Source organism: Taudactylus pleione, unplaced genomic scaffold (genome assembly GCF_031769625.1).
Source record: "Taudactylus pleione unplaced genomic scaffold, aTauple2 ptg000292l, whole genome shotgun sequence".
NCBI classification, from domain to species: domain Eukaryota; kingdom Metazoa; phylum Chordata; class Amphibia; order Anura; family Myobatrachidae; genus Taudactylus; species Taudactylus pleione.
This window is the reverse complement of record NW_028284694.1, coordinates 1,569,811-1,589,380: the sequence shown is the minus strand read 5'-3', so window position 1 is coordinate 1,589,380 and position 19,570 is coordinate 1,569,811. Positions and strand designations below refer to the sequence as shown.

General features: G+C 47.3%; 1 protein-coding gene across 1 annotated transcript in view; it reads left to right on the top strand.

The window, feature by feature from the left end:
* CRTAC1 (cartilage acidic protein 1) overlaps positions 1-19,570 on the top strand; it is an 822,281-nt gene that overhangs the window by 528,417 nt on the left and 274,294 nt on the right. The window lies entirely within an intron of this gene.

Sequence of the window (19,570 nt, the reverse complement as noted above, 5' to 3'; positions counted from 1 at the left end):
TTTTTAATGGAACGTAAGGCATACTTGCTTACCCTCCCGATTTGGTCGGGAGCCTCACGAAAATCGGATGCCGCTCCTGACCTCCCGGGAAGGCAGGCAATCCTCCAGGCTGCCGCCCACCCCTCCTATCCCCCCCCCCCCGCAATTACCTCTGAATCCGAGCAGCGCGGGGGGGGGGCTCTGACGCAATACGCGCTGAATCGTGGCATTTTGGCTCCGCTCCCTGCTTCACAATGCCTGTAATATCGGCATTGTGTAGCGAGGGCGGGGCCAAAATGACATGATCGTGTGGCTCCGCCTCCTGCCCCACCCACAAATACTCACAGCCTGGCCAGCCCCGCCTCCTTGAGCTGACCACACACCCCTGTCATGCCGATCTGGCTGCTCCCTTCCCAAAAAGGGCAGCCATAAAGTCGGCAAGCCTGTCATAAGGCCTGATTCAGAGAGGTACGCTATTCCAATGTTTACGCAGTTGAGCGATAATCGGTAATATGTGAATGTGCCTGAGTTGCACGAGGCATACGTCAAGGTATTCTACCGTAGTCGCTCGCAACAACTATTTACTCGCAGTGTGAGTGACAGGGGATGTAGTTGACATCCCAGCAGTCGGGATGCCGGTGACTCAGAATGACGACACCTGTCAGAACCCCGACCGCCGGCATTCCGACGGTCAGTATTGAGGTTAGGGTTTAGGGTTAGGCACTAGGGCTGCAGTGGGGATGGGAGGGTTAGGATTAGGTCGCGGAGAGGGAGGGTTAGAATTAGGGGTAGGGTCAGGATACTTACCAGCAGGTGTCGGTATCCTAACCCTATTGGGAAGCCGGCATCGGGATCCTGAGAGCCAGCATCCTGTACCCAACTCATTGACAGACAGGGAGCGTCGAAGGTAACGGGGAGTTACGACAAAGTTGCGACCATTCCCAGGGCGTGTCGGCGATCCCATACGCAGTGAAAGTGACTTCATTGTCTCAGTACATTCTGCGTAACCACAGGGCTAATTAGAAATCAGATTATCAAAATATCTGCGACATGCTCAGATGCTGCGCCTTTGTACGCAGATGCTTGGATTTGCAAAGGCGCAGGTGGGCGTCTCAGTACATTCCTCGCGGTCTGCGACATTTGCATATTTTCGCAGAGCAGCTGCATTGACATTAGCGTACATCCCTGAATTAGACTGGATGAAATTAAATTGCACGATATTACCAATCCGGTTTATATCAGAAAATATGTATCTAAGTTACTCTGAGCAAGGATATAATTATTACCAGCTAAAGAACAAAGGATTACGGTGATTCAGTTAAAACATGTCAACTAGAAAGAAAATGGCTGAGAGGACTGAATAAAATACCACAGTGTAGCAGTAAGGACATTAGAGGGGAGATTACTTCTGTGACAAACATAAATTAAGCTCTGAAGCTTGAACTGCAAATGAGCTGGGAATTATACGTGTCAGATAGTGGCAGTGCCCCCATGGCTAAATGCTAGCGATAACAGCTGAAATATGTTACATAAGTTCATTTTGCCTCATGTAAGGTGCATTTAAAACCAGCTTTCCTGCAGCAGTATGATAGGAAGCTCATATCACTGCATTGTGCTGCAGAGGAAAAGTGTCAACATTTTAGTGTCGACATGTTAAACATCAATCTTTTGACTGTTTCAACCATTTCACCCTGTCTACCTAAATCCATGTCTACAAACTGATGGTTGACCTGATGACCATGTTGACAACCAGTCGACCATCTGGTGTTGACCTTCTGAATGTCGACCTTTATATTGTCCACCTTTAATATAACACCCATTTTATTTATGCAAATATGCCACACATTTTAAGTGAACATTACGTTAGGCGCGGCCCATTGATAGGGGATATTTGGCGCAACTGAAGCCACAGTAAAAAAGGAAACATCTGTAGGTTAAATAAAGCAGTAATTTAGGAGGTAAAAGAAAAGGTTTTATGTAATGAGAGGGGCAGTAAAGGTAGGAGATTGGACGTATACATAAATGTAAGTTGCACCTCTCTGCTCTCACCTTGGGTGTGTGGAGCCTGGTCTGCATCGGTGCTTTTCTTAAATGAGAAATCATCTTATGTCACAGAACAGAAAACGTTTAATCATAAGGTGTTCTGAGGACAGAGGTGCTAATTGACATTCCAGCGCACACAGTCACTGATAGAAACATAATTGCATACTTTTATAGAAAGGCACCGCTCTGCCGAGTTAAAACAAAAAAGAAGAAATAAAAGTTTAAAAGAAACGATGTTCCCTGTCAATTTGTGAAGAGATGTCAGAACACCGGGGCACCAATCTATAATTCTATCCGCAGCAATGAAATGAACCAAATTTTAGATAAATTGAAAAAACCTACTGATTATATGACATAATTACAGAGATTAAAGAATCCGTATTCAATATGTCCTAACTAGGGGTGTGCACCGGCCACTTTTCGTGTTTTGTGTTTTGGTTTTGGATCTGGATCTTTCTTCGTGTTTTGGATCTGGATTGGTTTTGCCAAAACCACCCTTCCGTGTTTTGGGTTCTGGGTTTTGTGTTTTGGATCTGTATTTTTTTGAAAAAAAGCATAAAACAGCTAAAATCACAGAATTTGTAGGTTTTTCTGCTCCTATGCTATTATTAACCTCAATAACCTTAATTTCCACTCATTTCCAGTCTATTCTGAACACCTCACACCTCACAATAGTGTTTTTATGTCCAAAAGGTTGCACCGAGGTAGCTGGATGACTATGCTAAGCGACACGAGTGGGCGGCACAAACACGTGACCCATCTAGGAGTGACACTGCAGTGGCAGGCAGGATGGCAGTTAGAAAAACTAGGCCCCAAACTGTACATAATGCAAAGAAAAAAAGAGGTGCAAGATGGAATTGTCCTTGGGCCCTCCCACCCACCCTTATGTTGTATAAACAGGACATGCACACTTTAACAAATCAATCATTTCAGCGCCAGGGTCTGCCACACAACTGTGGCTGAAATGATTGGTTCGTTTGGGCCCCCACAAAACAAGCTGGCAATTAATGTGTCCCTGCACAAACTGGCTCTACGGAGGCAAGATGTCATCCTCATCCTCCTCATCCACCGATTCCTCACCCTCTTCAGTGTGTACATCCTCATCCTCACAAAGTATTAACTCGTCCCCACTTGAATCCACCACCACAGGTCCCTCTGTACCTTCTGGAGGCTGGTCTCCCTGGAAGAGCTGATAATTCATTTTGATGAACATCATCTTCTCCACATTCTGTGGAAGCAACCTCCTACGCCTTTCGCTGACAAGGTTCCCGGCTGCACTAAACACTCTTTCGGAGTACACACTGGAGGGGGGGCAACTCAGGTAAAATAGAGCCAGTTTGTACAGGGGCCTCCAAATTGCCTCTTTTTCCTGCCAGTACAGGTATGGACTGTCTGACATGCCTACTTGGATGCTGTCACCGATGTAATCCTCCACCATTCTGTCAATGGTGACAGTATCATATGCAGTGACAGTAGACATGTCAGAAATTGTTGCCAGGTCCTTCAGTCCGGACCAGATGTCCAAACTTGGTCCTGCCTGCCCTGCATCACCGCCAGCGGGTTGCTTAGGATACCTAAGTTTTTTCCTGGCAGCCCCAGTTGCGGGAGAAAATGAAGAAGGAGCCGCTGACGTGTCACGTTCCGCTTCAGCTGACAGTGTGTTCACCAGCAGGTCTTTGCACCTCTGCAGGCTTGTGTCGGCCGGAAAGAGAGACACCACATAGGCTTTAAACCTAGGATCGAGCACGGTGGCCAAAATGTAGTGGTCTGATTTCAACAGATTGACCACCCTGGAATCCTGGCAAAGCGAATGAAGGGCTTCATCCACAAGTCCCACATGCCGAGCGGAATCGCTCCGTCTTAGCTCCTCCTTCACTTTCTCCAGCTGCTTCTGCAAAAGCCTGATGAGGGGAATGACCTGACTCAAGCTGGCAGTGTCTGAACTGACTTCACGTGTGGCAAGTTCGAAGGGCTGAAGAACCTTGCACAACACGGAAATCATTCTCCACTGCGCTTGAGTCAGGTGCATACCCCCTCCTTTGCCTATGTCATAGGTGGATGTATAGGCTTGTATGGCCTTTTGCTGCTCCTCCATCCTCTGAAGCATATAGAGGGTTGAGTTCCACCGCGTCACAACCTCTTGCTTCAGGTGATGGCGGGGCAGGTTCAAGAGTGTTTGCTGGCGCTCCAATCTTCGGCACGCAGTCGCTGAATGGCGAAAGTGGCCAGAAATTTTTCGGGCCACCCAAAGCGTCTCCTGCACGCCCCTGTCGCTTTTCAGAAAATTCTGCACCACCAAGTTTATTGTGTGAGCAAAACATGGGACGTGCTGGAATTTGCCCAGATGTAATGCCCGCACAATATTGGTGGCGTTGTCAGATATCACAAATCCCCAGGAGAGTCTAAGTGGGGTAAGCCACTGGGCGATGATTTCCCTCAGTTTCTCTAAGAGGTTGTCGGCGGTGTGCCTCTTACTGAAACCGGTGATACACAGCGTAGCCTGCCTTGTAACGAGCTGGCGTTTCTGAGATGCTGCTACTGGTGACGCTGCTGCTGTTGCTGCGTAAGGTGATACATCTACCCAGTGGGCTGTCACAGTCATATAGTCCTTAGTCTGCCCTGTTCCACTTGTCCACATGTCCGTGGTTAAGTGGACATTGTGTACAACGGCATTTTTCAGGACACTGAGGACACTTTTTCTGACGTTTCTGTACAGTCTCGGTATCGCCTGCCTAGTGAAGTGGAATCTAGACGGGATTTGGAACCGGGGACACACTACCTCCATCAATTGTCTAAATCCCACTGCACTAATGGCGGATACCGGACGCACGTCTAACACCAACATAGCAGTCAAGGCCTCAGTTATACGTTTTGCTTCAGGATGACTGCTGTCGTACTTCATCCTCCTCGCTAAGGACTGTTGGAGGGTCAATTGTTTAGTAAAAGTAGTGGTGTTCCTACTTCCTCTCTGGGATGATGAACGACTCCCAGCAGCAGCAGCAACAGCAGCAGCGGCAGCAGTAGGCGTAGCAATGCAGGATCTTCCGGAGGAATCCCGGATAGGAGAGTCAGTCATGCCAGTGATATGGCCTGCAGGACTACTTCCGATCCTGACTAAGGAGGAAATTGACGAGGAGGGAGTTGACGGTGTGGTTTGCAGGCGCTTGGATACAACAGGACAACGGGATTTAGGTGTCCCTGGACTGCTTACGGTCTGAGCCAAAGTTTCTGAACTTGACAGTAACTTTTTATGAACGCGCTGCAGGTGCCGTATAAGGGAGGATGTTCCTAGGTGGTTGACGTCCCTACCCCTACTTATTTCACCTTTACATATGGTACATATGGCAAGACAGTTGTTGTCCGGATTTGGATAGAAATATTGCCAGACCAAAGAGGTGGAATGTTTGGTCTTCTGCCCAGGCATGACCGTGATGGGCTTTTTCATCCCACGGACAACAACTGTCTCCCCCGGAGCCTGATTTAAACAAACCACATCACCATCAGAATCCTCCTCGCCAACTTCCTCCTCAGCGCCAGCTACACCAGTATCCTCATCCTGTTGTACTTCAACAGTGACATCTTCAATTTGCATATCAGCAAGTGGACTGTGGGTGCTCCTTTCAGCACTTGCAGGGGGCGTGCAAATGGTGGAAAGAGCCACCTCTTCCCGTCCAGTGCTGGGAAGGTCAGGCATCGCAACCACCACCACACTTGGACTCTCTTTGGGGATTTGTGATATCTTCTTAGAAAGCACAGTTCTTCGCTGTGCTTTTGCCAGCTTAACTCTTTTGATTTTTTTAGTGGGAGGAGTGCTTCCATCGTCATGTGAAGCTGAACCACTAGTCATGAACATACTAGGGATCGACCTTAGCCGTTCCTTGCCACTCCGTGTCGTAAATGGCATATTGGCAAGTTTACGTTTCTCTTCAGCTGATTTAAATGTCTTTTTCAAGGTCATTTTCCTGAACTTTGCCATTTGGGATTGTATGTGCCCTCTACTATGACATTGGGCATCGGCCTTGGCAGACGACGTTGATGGCATGTTATCGTCTATGTCATGACTAGTGGCAGCAGCTTCAGCACTAGGAGGAAGTGGTTCTTGATCTTTCTCTATTTTATTTTTATCGGAGAAAGTTTGGTCCTCCATTTATGTTATATCGATTTGATATATACGTGCGGCTAAACACAGAAAATAAATTTTTTTTTGGTTCGGACTGGAGTGTACTTTGTGGGTTACAGCACCCTTTAACGGTCAAGCCAGCCGGCCCTTTACTTATGACACAGGCGCACTCTTGGCACTACTTTGTTGATGCACGTGCGGCTACTGCGCACACAATTCACAAACACAGAAAATAATTTTTTTTTGGTTTGGACTGGAGTGTACTTTGGGGGTTACAGCACCCTTTAACGGTCAAGCCAGCCGGCCCTTTACTTATGACACAGGCGCACGCTTGGCACTACTTTGTTGATGCACGTGCGGCTACTGCGCACACAATTCACAAACACAGAAAATAATTTTTTTTTTGGTTTGGACTGGAGTGTACTTTCGGGGGTTACAGCACCCTTAACGGTCAAGCCAGCCGGCCCTTTACTTATGACACAGGCGCACGCTTGACACTACTTTGTTGATGCACGTGCGGCTACTGCGCACACAATTCACAAACACAGAAAATAATTTTTTTTTGGTTTGGACTGGAGTGTACTTTCAGGGGTTACAGCACCCTTAACGGTCAAGCCAGCCGGCCCTTTACTTATGACACAGGCGCACGCTTGGCACTACTTTGTTGATGCACGTGCGGCTACTGCGCACACAATTCACAAACACAGAAAATAATTTTTTTTTGGTTTGGACTGGAGTGTACTTTCGGGGGTTACAGCACCCTTTAACGGTCAAGCCAGCCGGCCCTTTACTTATGACACAGGCGCACGCTTGGCACTACTTTGTTGATGCACGTGCGGCTACTGCGCACACAATTCACAAACACAGAAAATAATTTTTTTTTAGGTTTGGACTGGAGTGTACTTTCGGGGGTTACAGCACCCTTAACGGTCAAGCCAGCCGGCCCTTTACTTATGACACAGGCGCACGCTTGGCACTACTTTGTTGATGCACGTGCGGCTACTGCGCACACAATTCACAAACACAGAAAATAATTTTTTTTTTGGTTTGGACTGGAGTGTACTTTCGGGGGTTACAGCACCCTTAACGGTCAAGCCAGCCGGCCCTTTACTTATGACACAGGCGCACGCTTGGCACTACTTTGTTGATGCACGTGCGGCTACTGCGCACACAATTCACAAACACAGAAAATAATTTTTTTTTTGGTTTGGACTGGAGTGTACTTTCGGGGGTTACAGCACCCTTAACGGTCAAGCCAGCCGGCCCTTTACTTATGACACAGGCGAACGCTTGACACTACTTTGTTGATGCACGTGCGGCTACTGCGCACACAATTCACAAACACAGAAAATAATTTTTTTTTGGTTTGGACTGGAGTGTACTTTCAGGGGTTACAGCACCCTTTAACGGTCAAGCCAGCCGGCCCTTTACTTATGACACAGGCGCACGCTTGGCACTACTTTGTTGATGCACGTGCGGCTACTGCGCACACAATTCACAAACACAGAAAATAATTTTTTTTTGGTTTGGACTGGAGTGTACTTTCGGGGGTTACAGCACCCTTTAACGGTCAAGCCAGCCGGCCCTTTACTTATGACACAGGGGCACTCTTGGCACTACTTTGTTGATGCACGTGCGGCTACTGCGCACACAATTCACAAACACAGAAAATAATTTTTTTTTAGGTTTGGACTGGAGTGTACTTTCGGGGGTTACAGCACCCTTAACGGTCAAGCCAGCCGGCCCTTTACTTATGACACAGGCGCACGCTTGGCACTACTTTGTTGATGCACGTGCGGCTACTGCGCACACAATTCACAAACACAGAAAATAATTTTTTTTTGGTTTGGACTGGAGTGTACTTTCGGGGGTTACAGCACCCTTTAACGGTCAAGCCAGCCGGCCCTTTACTTATGACACAGGCGCACGCTTGGCACTACTTTGTTGATGCACGTGCGGCTACTGCGCACACAATTCACAAACACAGAAAATAATTTTTTTTTAGGTTTGGACTGGAGTGTACTTTCGGGGGTTACAGCACCCTTAACGGTCAAGCCAGCCGGCCCTTTACTTATGACACAGGCGCACGCTTGGCACTACTTTGTTGATGCACGTGCGGCTACTGCGCACACAATTCACAAACACAGAAAATAATTTTTTTTTTGGTTTGGACTGGAGTGTACTTTCGGGGGTTACAGCACCCTTAACGGTCAAGCCAGCCGGCCCTTTACTTATGACACAGGCGCACGCTTGGCACTACTTTGTTGATGCACGTGCGGCTACTGCGCACACAATTCACAAACACAGAAAATAATTTTTTTTTTGGTTTGGACTGGAGTGTACTTTCGGGGGTTACAGCACCCTTAACGGTCAAGCCAGCCGGCCCTTTACTTATGACACAGGCGCACGCTTGGCACTACTTTGTTGATGCACGTGCGGCTACTGCGCACACAATTCACAAACACAGAAAATATATTATTTTTTTAGCACTTGGGGGGAGCACCCCTGATGGACAGAGCACCCCCTGGACAACACTACAGCACCCCTTTAGGACTGGGACACTGCACAGGACTTTGGAGTGGACACAGCCCCTATGGAGAACTGACTGCACAACACAGTCCAGCCAGCCCCTATGGACTTTGAAGTAGTGGACACAGCCCCTATTAACAACAGCAGCACAGCACAACACAGCCAGCCCCTATGGACTTTGAAGTAGTGGACAACAGCAGCACTACACTACACTACACTACACAGCACTAACTCCCACCCTCCCTCTTCACTGTCCACAGCTGAGTGAGAAAATGGCGCCGACGCGGGTACCTTATATAGGATCCAAAACCCGCGAGACTCGGAAGGCGGGATGATGACGTTTTGCCTCGATGTCAGATCCGAGTCAGGCGGGAAAAGTCGAGCCTGACTCGGATCGGACTCGGATCGGGGGGGCTCGGGGGGGTTCGGATTTCAGAAATCCGAACCCGCTCACCCCTAGTCCTAACGTAAACCTAATCAGCTGGCCTAGCAGCAAACGGACACTGCAGTGGGTGATCGCATGTAACATCTCATCACTGTGTTATTTAACTGTCCAGTCATGGTGTTGCTGTTACTTAGGACTCATTTTAATTTCTAAAGCTGTAGGCAGTCATGGTCCATGTGTAATTGTTTGTGAAATAAAAGTTTTCAGATAAATTTGGAAAGCATATGGAGTGGATTAGGATTGAAGCAAATATTTATTTATTAGCCTTTACTTACAAAGCACCAGCATACTCTGTAGTGCTTTAAAATTGTAATAAATTTGGTGGGTGGTTTGCAAGCAGCCCTGCTCACAAGCTTACACAAAAATAATTATATAAAAGACTGTCAGTGAATACCGGATGTCTATTTTAGTCCTCGTCTTTCATTACTGGAACTTTCAGTTTAGTCATTTTCATTTTGAGTCAGTTCTGAATTGACAGAAGCGTGCTCTACCTTCATATGTTCAGCACAGTTTGTAATTGGGAGTCAAGCAAAAGCAGAATATAGTGTTCATTATTTAGAATAGTGCATGCTGGAATGCAGTCTTCATTTCAGACTGATTTTAAGTTGGTCACATGATGCTATATTATAGCTGATATGAGCAATCGGTCCAGTGTCCCAAAATCACTGGGCCAAATAACGAGCCTCAGGGCCGGAGCTATCAATAGGCAATCCTAGATGGACGTCTTGGGTGCCAATGTATATGGGGCACCTAAAATACTGTTTGGGTAACATAATGTCACTGGTTCAATGTTCTAATTTACCCTGTGGCCTCCCCCCACACTAAGCAATGGCGGTTGAAATAAAGGTGTAGCAGCTGACACCTTCTTACCTGTAAAGTTATGTTGGTAATAGTCAGGTAGAGTAGTGCTAAGGTTTTACAGCCCCACCAATTCACTCCACACAAGGTAAGAAGCAGGAGGGCAGCAACTGCAGGATGGTGATACAGGAGAAAGCAGGGGATTTTGGCATGGAGGACAATGCATTTGGAAGATCACAGCACATTCAGGTCTCATTGATGTTTGGAGTGATCCAGCTTCTTGACCTCTGAACCCATCCAGTCTGCCCCCCACATATAAGAGTTGCCAAACTGAATGATGACTCAATAAAGTTGGACAGCAATATCAACCGGTGCAAGACCACCTTTACTATGATGTGTAGCAACTTGGGTCTGGTAAGGAAGAGGAACGGTTGGGTTTATCCAAACAGAGCAGGAGATTAAGGCATAAGGAACACAACATCTGGTACAGGAGACTTCTGAGCTGAAACATTGAATTACAATAGGTATTAAAATATATCACAATGATAAAAAATACATTTGGAAACATCTGACACAGGTATGGGATGCGGTATCCAGGATGCTTGAGACTTGTTTTCTAGGCAAGGCCTTTTCTGCAATTTGGAGCACCATGCCTAAAATGCGCTGAACTACATATAATAATGACATTCACCTAATAATCATTATTATCGCTGTGTAATAGTGCTCCTGCACAGAAATGATCACACCTATTGGTCACATTTGTCACATTTGTATATATATATATATATATATATATATATAGTCAGGATTCAGCCTGGGATCTGCTGTTACTTACCACGGCATCAGCTTCCCCTGACCAGCCGAGCCATCAGACAAAAGGTGCGGTGGGGGATGACATAATGATTATTATCCCTGGGGCCTCATTGACTTCCACGCAATCCTCCATATTGGAGTTCCCGCGGTGGCAGTCATGGGTGCAACCATGTTGTCTTTCTCACCTGACCGAACCCTCCACCAATGATAGCCTTGCTAGCTCTCAGCTGACACTCTCCTCCAATGGACGGCTACCTAGGGGTATAAAGCAGGACTCCAGGAAACAGGAAGTCACCTGAACAACTTCTCTTCTCCAGCAGGTGCTAGCTTCCGATCGCTGTTCCAGGCTCCACGCTGTTGTATCCTCAGTGCGCTTCACCAGTCTCTGTGATATTCTTCAGTGATATTCAGCATCGGTCACTATCGATATTCTCCAGTGACATTCAACATCAGTCACTACCAATATTCTTCAGGAATATTCAACATCGGTCACTACCGATACTCTTCAGTGATATCCAACATCCGTCACTACCAATACCCTCCTGTAATATTCAACATTGGTCACTACCGATACTCTTCAGGGATATTAAACACCAGTCACTACCGAGACTCTCCAGTGAAATTCTACATCGGTCACTACCGATGTTCTTCATTATTGTTCTACATCGGTGATTACCGATATTCAACATTGAGAATCTCCAGACACTCAGTTGTCTTTCTTATCTCCCTGTCATTTGCTAATTCCTGGGTCCCTGATCAGGGGGTTGCGACCTGCTGATTGGGCGCAGCTAAACCCATATCCCAATTGGAGGGGTCACTGGTGAAATCCACCAATGAGGTAGACTCTGCTTCTGGTCAGGTCTCCTCAACACCCGGAATTAGCCAATGAAGAAGTCTTATGTACTTCCTCCTCGTTTACTGCTGCCTCCCCACCTAGTCACCCCGACTCCCAGTCCTCTGACTGGAAACCTCAAGGGCCAGGTCGTAACATATATGATGTCATCACCTGACAACAGGTTTAGTTACTGCTAGTTACTGCCCAGTTGTGTGAATACAGGGAGACTGTGGTCTTTAAAGCTCTACTACCATCTAAGTGGCAGAACATTTATGTATGGTGCTCTGAAATGGCTTTGGAAGGGTAGGGTTGCCCCAGCACTAATGAGAAACCGTAATCTCTATGATTGTGTATTCCGATTCGCCCTCCCATCGCACCTCTGCTGTGTCACACAAGTTTTCTGCTTTCAGAGACATACGGTGGGCCCAGGTGCCAGAGGAGGCGTGGCCAGACACAGGGGTAATGGCTGCACCCACTCATTAAAACATTGACCCAAAATACAATGCTTTGCGGTGTGCACCTAGGAGGGTGCCATTCCACCTCATCCATGCCCAGCCTGGGCCTCCTCTGGGCCCCACAGATGACAATGGGCATGGGTAATCAGTACCCTCCCCACCCCCTTCTCTCTGCATCTATGAAGACGAGCTACAGAATGCCATAGATTAGGCCATTTTTCACCCTACCTGGAAGTGCAAATGCCATTTTGAATACTGATAATGGAAACAAGCTCTGTATCCATAATGAGCAAATAATAACAGGTGAAGAAACTTTAAATGCAAATGTTACGATTTGTAAGTGGAATTAATACAATAACTTTTAATGTTGTGCATTGGCTATAGATCCTTGCTGTCAAAAGACATGTATTGTGTTACGGTAGGTGAGAGATTTATAAGCGCCAGGCTCAGAAGCAATGATCAACTCTACCGCCCCATTCAATGCGATTAAGCTTTGATTCATCAAAACATAGAAATGGTTTTTCTGAAACAAAAATGAGTGATCGCAGTACAGTAAGAGCTTTGTAGAAGCTTTCTGTAAAATGTAGTGTTTTTAATAGACTGCATCTAAGATTTAGGGCTTTTGGTTACAGTGAGCATTAAAAATGAGGTTCCATGTTCCTTAAACTATTGCAGAGTTTATAACTCATAATATCTTGTTCAACTCGTGCTTATCATAACTTAATAGATAGCAAACAATATGGACACAGCAAACAAAAAAATAAAACTTTTGAACTGGTTTATCGTCATTTGCAATGTTGGCTCATGAGTCTAAAGTAAAAGTAGAAGGGTGATCAGTAATGTCAGCTCAAGAGGTCCAGCGAGTGGGTCAGGAATGGATTGCTTCAGCTCCGGTGACTCGCCAGCCTGGACACAGTGGGCCTGATTCTGAGTTGTACACTGCTCTGCTGCTTTAGCATTTATGGTGTAGTCGTGCCTGCAACTGTATATGCTAATGCTAGTATCAGTCCTTCCCCAGGTGTACAAGTGTACTTCTCAATGTGCAAGGACTGAGACGTCCGCTTTGAGCATTTTTGATGCTGTAACACCTGATGCATCTTTAGAAGCCACCATCGGTCACACCATCGGAACTCGCACCAGCCTTACGCCTGTGGACGCTGGGTGGATTGATAATGCGCAGTGGCGTATCTATAATGAGTGCAGTGTGCGCGGGGCACATGGGCCCCCAGGTCCAGGGGGGCCCCGCACCGTACACAGTGCACCCATTTTTTTTTAAAACTTACCTGTCCGTGGTCCTGCGTTGGGTGTCAGTGCTGCGCAGAACACTGGAAAATGGCTGCCGTGGCCATTGTCCTGGTGTCCTGCGCATTCGTTGTAGACTGCGGACACTAGAGTGTGTCCAGAGTCTACTGTGCATGCGCATAACACCGGGAAAATGGCCTCTGCGGTCTTTCCCGGCGTTCTGCGCATGCACAGTAGACTCCGGGCACACTCTAGTGCCCGGAGTCTACTAAGGGATAGAAGAGGGGGCCCCACACGGTGAGTGCACATGGGCCCCCTCTTCTCTTAAGACGACCCTGATGATGCGCCTTGCAGTTTATCTGAGTGCATATGCTAATGACGCTGGTGGCTTCTTTTCGTAAAGATGCACTGCCGGCTTCTCAGATCTGCTGCCTGCATCTGAAGATGCAGCATCGGATCCTCAGTGTCTACAGTGGCCTGGTCATAGGACATCTGAGTAATCAGGTAGGCTTCTCCTTGATTACAGCCTTTGCGAAATGAGCTTGGGGGCAGGGGTTGATCTCCGAGATTAGGACTGTCCCAAAAAGTAATAGTGTGTCAATATTAAGAAAACCTCCACTCAAAATGGAAATTCCTTACTTAGGAAGTATCACCATCAGTTAGGAGCTGGTTGTTCCCCACCTCTGTCTGTCTTTATACTCACTGTAAACTGAGGGCCTGATTCAGACCCGCTCGCGAGCGCTGAGCGCTCGCAAGCGGGTCGATGGTGGCCCAGTGCACATGCGCACAACAGAGCCAGCTCTGTCATGCGCATGAGCGAGACCCGGATAGCAACGGGCAAATGGTCGCTCCGGGTCTCGTACCAAAGGGGGCGTGCTATCAATGTTGATGACAGCATGCCCCCTTTGGTGGGCGTGATGTCAGTGGGAGTGCTTTTGGCTCTGTTTGAGCCGAAAGCACTCCAGGGCTTGCGGCAATGAGACCCTACCACAAGGGTCTCGTCGCAAGCCCAATGGTCGCGATGGTCTTGACCATCGCGTCCATCTTCCTGGCCGCTCGCTATAGCTGTGGGTGGTCACCCACAGCTATACGAGCGGCCAGGAGGCCACTCTAAAAATTAAGGACGGCCCTGATTCAGAGCGAGCGCTCTGTCAGAGTGTCCGGCTCTGAATCAGGGCCTGAATTTTTCCCAGCGCCCTGGTGGCCCTGCAGACATCGGGCTGCTGTATGAGATTGAAAAGTTGCCATTAGGGCTGAAGCACTAGATCACAGGTTCTCAAACTCGGTCCTCAAGACCCCAAACAGTGCATGTTTTCCAGGTCTCCTCACAGAATCACAAGTGAAATAATTATCTCCATCTGTGGATCTTTTAAAATGTGTCAGTGTGCTGTGTAATGACTACACCTGTGCACCTGCTGGGTGACCTGGAAAACGTGACCTGTATGGGGTCCTGAGGACCGAGTTTGAGAACCACTGCACTAGATAAGACATTATTAGATGACATTCAATTTTCAGTGAGTGGCATGTATAGTGGATGTTATAATATACGGGTGTACTATAATGTGGCATAATCTGAATTGTGGACATTGTAATGTGGTATAATATGAACTGGGGGCACTACAATGTGGTATAATATGAACTGGGGGCACTACAATGTGGCATAATATGTACTGTTGACGCTGTGTGGTATAATGTGAACTATGGCACTACGATAGAGCACAAAAGCCCTCATTCAGAGGCGGTCGCAAGAAGCGATCATTCTCTCTGAATAAGAGCGGCCGCTTCTTTTTTTTAGTGCGGCCTCCTGGTCGCTAGCTAAGCTGTGGGTTACCACCCACAGCTTAGCGAACGACCAGGGTGATGGTTGCGATGGTCAAGACCATCGGGGCTTGTGACGAGACCCTAAGGTTGGGTCATGCTTCAAACCAGCGGATTGGCTGGCTACAGTAGCGCTTGGAGATAACATACTCTTTAAGCGTCCACTGTAACGCTGGAAGACTCGGGTCACAGAAGATCCGAGTCCGGTGTGAATGGGCTGGACCCAGGAAATAACCCTAGTCCAGCCATTGGTGTGAAAGGGGTAAAACCTGGCTCCGACCCGTGCTCAGTCCATGCTCAGTGTCCTGGGTTGGAGCTGGATTTTTGGTGGAAAAGGGGTATAAGTCTTCTTCACCTGTCACCTGGGTTGTCGTGACCATTTCCATTCTGTTCCTTTTACGGCCAGTTCTCCTGCATTAATCTCTTCACTGCTGTGTTTTGGTTAAAGAAGGCAGCGAGGGTTACATGAACAATGCTCAACTGGTTTTCAAGGGCCTAATGCCCTTTAAAACCAATTGGCAAAAGGCAGTGCCAAGAAACCATTTGCTAAACCATTACAATACCAGCCTGAACCATAGATGCAAGTCAGGGTGGATCCATGGATACATTTTAGTTACACCAAATTCAGATCATCCCATGCGCACGTATCATTTTGGTGAATCTGTGCCCACGTATAACCTGAGTTGGAGGAAATGCGTGAATATACAGTATATAGGGCTGGTAAGCAGGCGCTAGGCTTGCTTGACAAAGTTGTCTTTATTCACCTTTGCACTATATGACACGACTTAGACGCTGCGCCATGGATAGCCAGTTTCGTGCTTTCACATTTTAGATTTGTTTTCACACCGCATAGCATCTTTATCACGCTGCAGCCACACATTAAGAGAGCAGTAATATATAATATACTGAGGACATAGGGCCTGATTCAGAGCCGCTCGTAAGCGGCCGCTCGTTCGCTCCGAGCGATGTTTGCACAACTGCGCATGCGTATGGGTTGTAATACACATGCGCGAACCAGTCATTGCGGTCGGAAATTGTGTGCTCGCAAAATAGCGAATGCCTGCTAATTTGAGTGACAGGATGAGGCGTTTGTGGGTGGTAACAGGGGAAGGTGCTTGAAAACGGGGAGTGGAGATCCGAACGCAGGTGTGCCAAATGGTCAAAACGGGCGTTTTAAGGGTGTGCATAATTAACAAAGCAGCGTCATCGACCACGTCACTTGGTTGTTTCTTAGCCTGAACTGTTCGCATGATTGCGGTAGGAAAATCCAACCACAAGCACTGCGATGTACTCGATTAATCAAATGAATAGCGGAGATGACGTAGGATGCGAGCGGCCAGGGGGCGTCTTTACAAAATAGCGAGCGCATATTTCGTTCACTCGCTCAGACATAGAGGCGTCAACAGACCGCAAAGAGCGAGCGCTCAATTTAAATAGCCGGCCCCTTTTTCTGAGCGACGTTCGCAAATAGCGTCCGGCTCTGAAACAGGCCCATAGTATTGGCACTCTTCTCGCAATCGTGGCAGTATAAAATTTGCCTTAGGAGCCATGGCACCGCTCAGTCATATCGGCCCCCCCGGCCTCTTGCCTTTATCGCAGATTAGCATTCTTGTCGCACTGCTATAGCGCGCCATTCCAACAGTAGTGTACAGGGTACGCATACTTTGTAAGTAAGTAATTGTGCCGAGCGATGGGACGTACAACGCAGCTTAGTCACATTCTTCATGGCGTGCCAAACAATGCTATTTGGCATAATTTAAGGACAGGTGTATGTAGACACATCTGTAGTTTCCTCATTCCATTTCTGCATCCTTACCTAGAAAGTTTAACACAGAATCAGAAGGATTAATGTTTGGATTGTTGTAAATTATTTAAACGTTTTAAAAGGTATAAATTGTTTAAATATATAATACATTAACAATTTGGGACCACGTTGCAGATTCCAATTACCAGCTAATCTCTTCAGTTTGTACTGCTGGTTTCTATGGAGATTGTCCTTACCCTAATTGGTGCCCCATACAGAGAATAGTCACAGTACATGATGAACTCCTGTTCATTAATGTATAGGACAACAATGGTTCCTTGTTGCCATGGTAACACTTATTGCTATACAGATGCCTGTGGGGTTTTTTTGCAGTTCACCAGCAACATCTGCACTGTAGCTTGCGGACGTTGGGAGACACATCTACTACACACTACTTGTGAATATGAATGTGTCATGGATATACTGAATTAACTGTTTTGTTATCTTTTATTTACAAAGTGCCAACATATCACATATAATGACATGAAACACATGGTAATCATGGTCATGTGCAAAGGAGCTTACTATATAAGAGGTGTGGGGAACACTTGAAATATAAGCTAGCAAAATAACAAAAGCCTCCAATAATAATGCAGTCATTAGCTAATATAATTTCCGTGCATATATCAGCGATGAGCTTATACCACTTTACCATATATATTAAATCAACCTATTTTCTCTTCTAGAAAAGCCTCTGGAAAGAGTGCTGCATGGGCACTCATGTGGTCATTCCCCAGGCTGAAGTAGCTGTGTGCCTAGAATTTGATTGGCATCATGCTCACTGCTGGACAAAGTGCCAGGACACTAGTCCGCCATATTCCCAGTAGTGGTGGCATCTACTGCCACCAGTGAGGCAACAGATGTAACCAAAGGAGGAACGGAGATTGCAGCTGCAATGACGGTTGAACTCATTGAGACCATCTTATGGGCACAGAACAATAGATGTTGGCACAGGTGTCAGCAGTGTTTGATGGAGGTCAGTCCACACGTTGAACAACTTATCCAAGCTTTGGTTTATTAACCAGACAGAACAGGTTGCTGGATAACAAAGGGTTAATGCTTGTGTGCAGTAGGTACCTTTAAAGGGTGTCTATAACCCTGCTATGAGGTGCATGTCCCTACTGTGGGGGGCGTCATAGCTTGTGCTTGCTCTGGGTACCACTGCTCCATGGTACACTTCTGTGGGAAGCTGCGGGCCAATCCTGTTTTACCTGTACTGGACCCCACAGTGGCAGCCCTGGGAGGCGTCTATTTATACAATACGTCTCCTGCGGCAAGCGGGTCGATGGTGGCCCAGTGCGCATGCGCGAGACCCGGATAGTGACGGACAATCCGTCGCTCCGGGTCTCGTACCAAAGGGGGCGTGCTGTTGATGTTGAGTGACAGCACGCCCCCTTTGGTGGGTGGGCCGGGGGAGTGGCTGCCCAAATGGAGGCGTTCCCATGTGAACGCCTCCGTTTGGGGGCGGCCCCACTGACATCCACGAGTGATCTCAGTGGGAGAGAATTCAGCTCTGTTTGAGCCGAAATCTCTCTGGGGCTTGCGGCAACGAGACCCTACCACAAGGGTCTCGTCGCAAGCCCGATGGTCGCGATGGTCTTGACCATCACGACCATCTTCCTGGCCGCTCACTATAGCTGTGGGTAGTCACCCACAGCTATGCGAGCGGCCAGAAGGCCGCTCTAAAAAACAAGAAGGCCGGCCATGATTCAGAGCGAGCGCTCTGTCAGAGCGTCCGGCTCTGAATCAGGGCCAAAGTCGCAGCCACTCTGCAAAAGCGTACAACCCCGAATCAGGCCCTAAGCCCCATAGCCCCAGCAATAGTCTCTAACAATGTAATAACACAAGTTATAATGAATGCCTAAATGGACGTATGGTACCTGATAAAGGAAACGCTTTGAGGCAGGTTCTTTAATCACTGAGCAGACAGACAATTGTTCAGTTATAAAGAGTTTTATACATCAGTCATTACCAACAATGATTTGCACTGAATGGAGATATATTTAGGATACAGGAACAAATCTGAGTCTGTAATTATTTGCATTATTCTTATATTGTTAAAAGTTACATCTCATCTCTGCTTTCCTACCCCATTTCTCCTCCTCTTGCTAATGCGTTCTGTGGTTTAATTTCGAGCTATGTGGAAAAGGATGGTGGGTAATGGGCCTGCCTTGTATATTTTAGAAATTATTGTTGTCCACCACGTTTAAAGCAAAAAGAAAGAAAAACAAAGTTAATAATGATTAGAACACAACATATAGGGGCCTATTCATCCGCCACCTCCTCACTACCTCCCCGGCGGCTGTGCGCATGTGTAGCCGGGACGACGGGGAGGAGGTAAGTAACGCAGCTACATCTGTATCTGTGATACTAACCGAGGCGACAGCTGCTTTTCAGAGCAGCTGTCCCCGCACCGGAGCAATAATGAATTGCTCCGGTGTCAAGTTTCCCTTGCAGTGAGTTCAATACTTGGCCCCCATAAACACAGTGCTAGGTGGTCCCAGATCTAACATGCCCGAAGCACAGATCTATTCATCAATTGCAGTATTCATCACAGTATAAAGCTCTTTACCACCTGTACACATAATGGGCGGGATGCACTAAGTAGCGCATATGCGATGTGGTACATCCCGCCTCTTATCGGGTACATACCGGGGTCAATTTCTGCCGTGTGTACCTAGAATATTGC